The 7,179-nt window shown below is 39.1% G+C and overlaps 1 pseudogene; it reads left to right on the forward strand.

The window, feature by feature from the left end:
- The first annotated feature begins 274 nt into the window (after positions 1-274).
- LOC145264065 (5S ribosomal RNA) lies at positions 275-391 on the forward strand (annotated as a pseudogene).
- The last annotated feature ends 6,788 nt before the right edge of the window (positions 392-7,179 follow it).

Here is a 7,179-nt window from a genome sequence, read left to right on the forward strand (position 1 = left end):
AGAATGTTTCTTGCCATGTATATGTGTTTGGCTGTTCGTTCGTTTAAAACTCCATTTAGTGAGCATATGTATATTTTTACTTTTTCGCTTGCTGTAATAGTAACGACAACAACAGCAGTAGCAGAAGCAGTGGGGAGGTAAAGGTTATCTAGTGGTTAACGACGCAGGCTGATAACCTGGGTGTGCCAAGTTCGACCCAGTTCGTCCCACAAAATCAATTTGACTTAGGATGTTGACAACCTTCATGTTGTCCCTTCCATAAGTACCCGGTATGATATACGGCATAATCGCGTTGACACAACAGTTCTCGTCAGATCACTGAAGTTAAGCAACGTTGAGCCTGGTTAGTACCAGATGGGTGACTATTTGGGAATTCTAGGCGCTGTATGTGCTCTCCGCTTATCTCGGCATTCGTTTCCAGACACTTCACTTGCCACTGGTATTTAACAATGTCGACTCAGTAAATGTGTGGTTGGAGATTGCGCACCTCCTGCCACAAAAATTCCACGTGCAAATTTCTTCGTAGGTATCCATAGTTTGTCAAAGACTGGAGAAACCTGTGTCTGTATGATTATTAAGATGCGGAAGAAGTTCGTGTGTCATGTTACATGATGAAAGAGTTATGCAGGAGTTGTTAAAAAAAACGACTTATGTTTAACATCATTACATACAGACTGTTTTTTTCACAGGAATCACAACTTATCAAGGCCCGGAGGCGTCTCGAGGATAAGGATTAATGGGTATGCATTAGTCAATGTGATTATAACGTAGTAAACATAAGTAGTGGCAACTTTGTGAATTGGATTACTTAGGGGGATAGTTCATCAAGAACTTGTTTACGTTGGACTTGAAGACAATCAGATTGAAGTCAGCTGGAAAGCAGGTAAACGGAAGAGAGTTCAACAGGCGTGCAGTTCTACGAAAGAAGCTTTGTTCATGGAATCTACGTTTCGGTTTATGCACAGAAAAAGAGTGTGGGAAATTATTGATAATGGTTTTGGCTAGACGAGTGTTTTTCGTAAAAGTTTGGCGAGGGGGAGACCATAGATTGAAGCTCAGGCGAACACTTGCCATAAAAATATCGATAAAGCAGAGACAGGCTCGCAACGTCTCTTCTATGGGAAAGAGGTTTCAGAGAAGAGAAAAGGGCATCCCGCACTAAGCTACGAAGTCTATTTTGAACTCTTTCAAGGCAGGATAAGCTGTTTCTAGTAGCTCCGGCCCAGATGGGGCAACAATACTCCAAAAAAGAATTCTTAATAGAAAGATATAAGAGAAATGAATGCCAACAAAGAGCATCATCATGAACAAACGAAACAAACAAGTAGTAGTAGTAGTAGTAGTAGTAGTAGTAGTAGTAGTAGTAGTAGTAGACATTAAAGGCTCTTCAGACAGGCGGAGGTAGTTGTTCTTTAGTGCGTCTTCAACCTTTACTGTTATCGTTGATTCCTGTTGTTTTTCCGCATCTTATCAAAGAAACAGTGAGCTGGGTGTGCCTGAAAATATTGTCTATTTGGCTTTGTTTATATTGGAACAGACCGTTTCAAACGAGCGTTTTTTGAAAAATTCGCGACTTCGCACCTTCATGTAGTCTAATGGTGTTTATTTATTTATTTTATTTATTTATTTTTTTTTTTTTTTTTTGTATTTCAGGTCCTCGTGTGATGCGATTGTGTGGACGTAGTACAGATCAATTGGATCAAGTGCGTCCCATTTCCACCCGGTACACACAGAGAAAGAAGTTAAAAGCTTGGAGAAATCGATGCGTTTAGGCACTTTTACTTCATTAGCTCTGACCTTTTTCCTTATACATAACTTAAGTTTATCACGAACAAATTTGTGATCAGTGTTACAGTGTGCACCCCGCATAACTCTTACAGTATACATATGCTGAATATCACACTTGCGCATGATGACATAATCAGGAATATGAACATGTTTTGATCTAGGGTGTATTCAAGTTACCTTGTGAATAGTTTTTTGTTGGTAGAAAGTGTTACTACGGCAAGATTATGTTCCCTATAAAAGTAGAACCCTATTATCATTTGCATTTTCAAGGCCATATTTTCCTAAGACACCGCAGGTGTTGTGATCACCTTCGACCCATGCATTGAAATCTCCAAGCAACAAAATCTTATCTGCTTTTGGTATCTCTTTGATGCAACTCCCTAGATCTTGATAAAAAAAACCATTTTGCCATCCTGCCTACTATCCAAAGTAGAGGCATATACTGAGATAACTGACACGTAACGATTACAAGGTAAAGATACCTTAAGTAACATGATTCAATCACTAATTCCAGAAGGTTGTTCTAACTGAGATGTGATCTATGTCCTGATAGCAAAACTAACTCCTTCTTTTTTTACTCTCTTGGGTTTGCCTTTCCAGAAAAAAAAACGTATACCCTGTACCTTTTTCATCACTAAAACGGGTTTCAGATAAAGCAGCAATATCCACGTTAGCTAATTCTTTGGCAACAATAGGTGTTCTTCGCTCTGGATTAACCGACTCTTTCGTATCAAGAAGTGTCCTTACATTCCAGGTAGCAATATACAACTTAGTTTTCTTTTTAGAATAAATCACATTGTTTTTGTGTTTTTTCTTTTGTTTCCCCTGCAGAAATGAACAATCGTCAGCTGCAGGTAACTGACCAGCTGAAAATAGAAAAAGACAATTTTTATGTCACCATTTCTAGACCTCTCCTATGATCTGCGTCGTCGTGGTCGTCGTGGTCGTCGTGGTCGTCGTCGTCAACAGCGGGAGCGTTGTAAACAAACTTTCTATTTAAAATTTCGAGCCGTTTACAATGCAAGCCTGGTGAATTCTGTCTTTGTTGGATTAATTTGTTTATTCATTTTAAAATAATCTGTGAGATGCATCATCATCATCATCATCATCATCATCATTGTCGTCATGAGCAAAAGCGTGAACGTTGTAAATAAAATTCTCATTTAAAAAAATTTCGAGCCGTTTACAATACAAGCTTGGTGAAACCTGTCTTTTTTTTTTTTTTTTTTTATTCAATTTTCACCCCAAACAAGGCACAGTGCCACTTTGAAGCAGGGGGCTACTATTAGGGAATTAATTAGCGGGGTCATTATGAAGGGAGAAGAGTAGAAAGATGTTTGTTAACATTACACTTGAACTTCTGCATATCATTGCAGTTGGGAAAGCAGAATCCCGGAAGGGAGTTCCAAAGACCCGCAGTTCTGGGGAAGAAACTATTGGAGTAAAAGGCTTTCTTGCACCTAGGGATCTCCACTGTAAAGGGATGAGACTTAGTAGCTTGTCGGGTTTGTCGGGGGTAGTTACGTCGGGGAGGTACAAGTGTTTGCAGTTCGTCAGAGCATTCGCCATTAAAGTATTTGTAGAACAGGCAGAGGGATGCAACATCTCGTCGATGGGGCAGAGGTTGAAGCCTAGATGACAGTTCAGGACCTATCAGGTTGGCGACTCTTTTTTGAACCCTGTCCAGGAGCGAGAGACAAGCAGCAGATGCACCAGCCCAGATGTGACAACAGTACTCCATACATGGGCGAATGGTTGCCTTATAGAGGTATAGGATACTGGCAGGCGTAAGTAGTTTTCTAGCACGGTAGAGGGAGCCAACCTTCCTTGCAGCAGCCTTGGCAATGCTCTCAATGTATCTATTCCAGTTCATATTCCCTGTAAACGTTAGGCCGAGGAGTTTAAAAGAAGTACTTTCAGGCAATGTGTTCTTGGCCATTGCTATTGGTGGTAGAGAAGGTTTCTTGTAGTTATTGAAGGAAACAAGCTTAGTCTTAGCAGCATTGAATGAGACCAACCATTTTTGTCCCTATTCCACTACGGATTGGAGGTCATCCTCTAGTGTTTCTGCCATTTTCTTGCATATGTGTTCATTTGTTTTCCCCTCATATCTGTTATAGAGAGTGGTGTCATCGGCAAATATACCCATCTCCGAAACAATATTATCAGGGAGGTCGTTTATGAATATCAGGAACAATAGAGGTCCAAGGATAGACCCCTGAGGCACTCCCGCATTTATGTCATATTGTTTGGATGTACGTCCGTCGAGGACAACTTTGATTTTTCTATTACTTAAGAAGGATTTAATTACGTTATGAATTCTTCCAGTGATTCCATATGATCTAATTTTCCTTAGAAGACCATCGTGCCATACCCTGTCAAAAGCCTTAGATATATCAAGGGCCACCGCTCTACCCTCCCCTGTTTTATCCAATGAACGGTATATACGTTCAGAAACTACAGTTAAGATATCTGCTGTTGAACGGGCTTGCCTGAATCCATATTGTTTGTCAGTCAGGAGTTTAGCAGCTGTTAGGTGCTGGACTAGGACTTGATTTACTAAGGACTCAAATATTTTGGCGAAAAGCGGGAGGAGGCTAAAGGGGCGATAATTTAGTGGGTCAGTTCTTTCACCAGAATTCTTGAAGACTGGTACCACAGAGGCGGTTTTCCAGCAGTCGGGAAAACAGGATTCGTTAAGGCATTTATTGTAAAGTTTGGACAGAACTGGAGCAACATCGGCAGAGCATTTTTTTAATAGCACAGCCGGGATGAGATCTGAGATCTGGTCCACATGCTTTAGAGGTGTCTAGGTTTTTTATAATAGCATGTACCTGAGAAGGGGTGATTTTCAAATCGTCAAGTGTGGCGTCTGTTCGCAGAGGAAAATCAGGGAATGAGTGGTGTACCGAGTTCAGTGTGGAGTTTGAGGCAAACCGACTGGCAAGCAGATTAGCCTTGTCAGTTGCCGTGCAAGCAACCTCATGATTGTTTGTTAGTGGGGGAATAATTGACTGTCCATTATTAAATACGCTGTTGTAGATTTTCCAAAAATCCCGGGTTCCTAATTTCTATGCTTCGATGCGCTTTCTGGTGGTTTCAGAGTAATCTGACTTAGCTGTGTCTATCACTCTCTTACAATTATTTCTAGCTTCTATAAACTTCTGTTTATTTGAGCTGGACTTATGTCGGTTTAATCTGCGGAACGCATGCTGCCTTTGACAAATGGCAGCTGCACAAGCAGAAGTAAACCATTGGGGGGAGTGGGGCTTGCTATAGTATTTCCGTGCGGGAACATGTGCTTCAATAGCAGTTTTGAACCATTCAGTTGTCTCATTTGCACACTGTTCCGCTGGAAGAGTAAAGATATTTTGCCATGGGGCATCTCTGATGAGCTCCCTGGTGGCTTCCCAATCAGCCTTTTTGTAATACCTCGTTGTTTTGAGTAGTGGGTCTTCAGTTTTAGGGCGAGAATTTAGGCTGATTTCTACCATTATCACAGCGTGATCAGCATTCCCGAGTGGGCTGTGGGCATTTGTTGTACAGTCATTGGGAACCGTTGTCAGAAAGAGATCTAGAAGTGAGGCATGTTGATCGTGCTGGTCTGGGAAACGTGTCGGAAATGTAACCAATTGAGATAGGGAATGAGATATAGAGAAGCTATATGTGGCGCTACCAGCTACGTCTGTGTGATTTGAGAATCCTAGCCAGTTACTGTGGTGGACATTGAAGTCACCAAATCGTCGGATATTTTAAAATATTATATATATATATATATATATATATATATATATATATATATATATATAATTCTTTATGTAAATACAGTCATATCTTGCTACGATGTGCAGACCGTTTCAATCATATTTGATTTCATCAGGCAAGAAAAATTTTAATACAAAAACTAAGAAGGTTCCAGACCTTTTCAAATTTTGAAGAGAGAAAAAATGCCATGACTGGCAATCAGCAAAAATCAAAGTTCTTATCCTCTTATAATCAAACTATTATATATATATATATATATATATATATATACATATATTATCCAAATATTATATACATACATACATACATACATACACACACACACACACAACGATTTGATCACTGTCTGTCTGACGTAATGAACATTTAAATTAAAATGTTTCAAATTCAACGCTATTTCACACGGTTAATGGTAGCCGAATGGATACGGCCTCCGCTAATCGAGCCAGAGATGTCTCGTGTCGCGGGGTTCGAATCGTTCGACTGGTAGTAATCGTGACACCCTGCACTGAAGAATCCCGAAAGGATGAAACACTATTGTCTGTAGGTATTTAATTATTATAGTAAAAAAATAATTATGACAGCCCCTTTAAGAAATTCGTTTCTTATCGTTGAGCACTTTCAGTTGAATTAAAAAGTCGGTCAATTTAGCTCTTATGCGTAGATCATCGTATAACGATTTGATCACTGTCTGTCTGACGTAATGAACATTTAAATTAAAATGTTTAAAATTCAACGCTATTTCACACGGTTAATAGTAGCCGAATGGATACGGCCTCCGTTAATCGAGCCAGAGATGTCTCGTGTCGCGGGGTTCGAATCGTTCGACTGGTAGTAATCGTGACACCCTGCACTGAAGAATCCCGAAAGGATGAAACACTAGTGTCTGTAGGTATTTAATTATTATAGTAAAAAAATAATTAAATATATATATATATATATATATATATATATATATATATATTTAATATATATATATATATAATTCTTTATGTAAATACAGTCATATCTTGCTACGATGTGCAGACCGTTTCAATCATATTTGATTTCATCAGGCAAAACAATAAAATACAAAAATTATAAAGGTTCCAGACCTTTTCAAATTTTGAGGAGAGAAAAAATTCCATGACTGGCAATCGGCAAAAATTAAAGTTCCTATGTTCTTATCATCCAACTACAATCTTATGTTGTAGAACGGCTGCTATACAATGCAACACAATATACCTCCACTGGATCGTTTGTTAAAAATCAAATATTCAGTGAAGCAGCAAGTCCTTCGAACATATACCAGGAATAATAGTTTGAAATAATTCATCAACTATGGTTATATAATTCCTACAGCTAGATATCTAAAAAAAACGAAGCTATTAAACATGGCATAGTGATATTAGACGAAAGGGAGAAAGTAACAACCTTAGTGAAGTCAGTGTATCTAATGAAACTGGTGTAAACAGAAGTGAGGCTGAGAAGATGACAAATACGAAGGTCTTCTGGGCGGCATGAAAAGAAATTTCCATCATTCCTGTAAGTACAAGATCAACCTAACTTATGAAAAGAAAAGAATTTAAAAAAATAACTGGTGGATATACCCGGTAAAACAATTGCACTTAATGGGACGGTTGGAGT

The sequence above is a fragment of the Euprymna scolopes genome, chromosome 39, assembly GCF_053919585.1.
Source record: "Euprymna scolopes isolate OS-2025 chromosome 39, ASM5391958v1, whole genome shotgun sequence".
NCBI lineage: Eukaryota > Metazoa > Mollusca > Cephalopoda > Sepiida > Sepiolidae > Euprymna > Euprymna scolopes.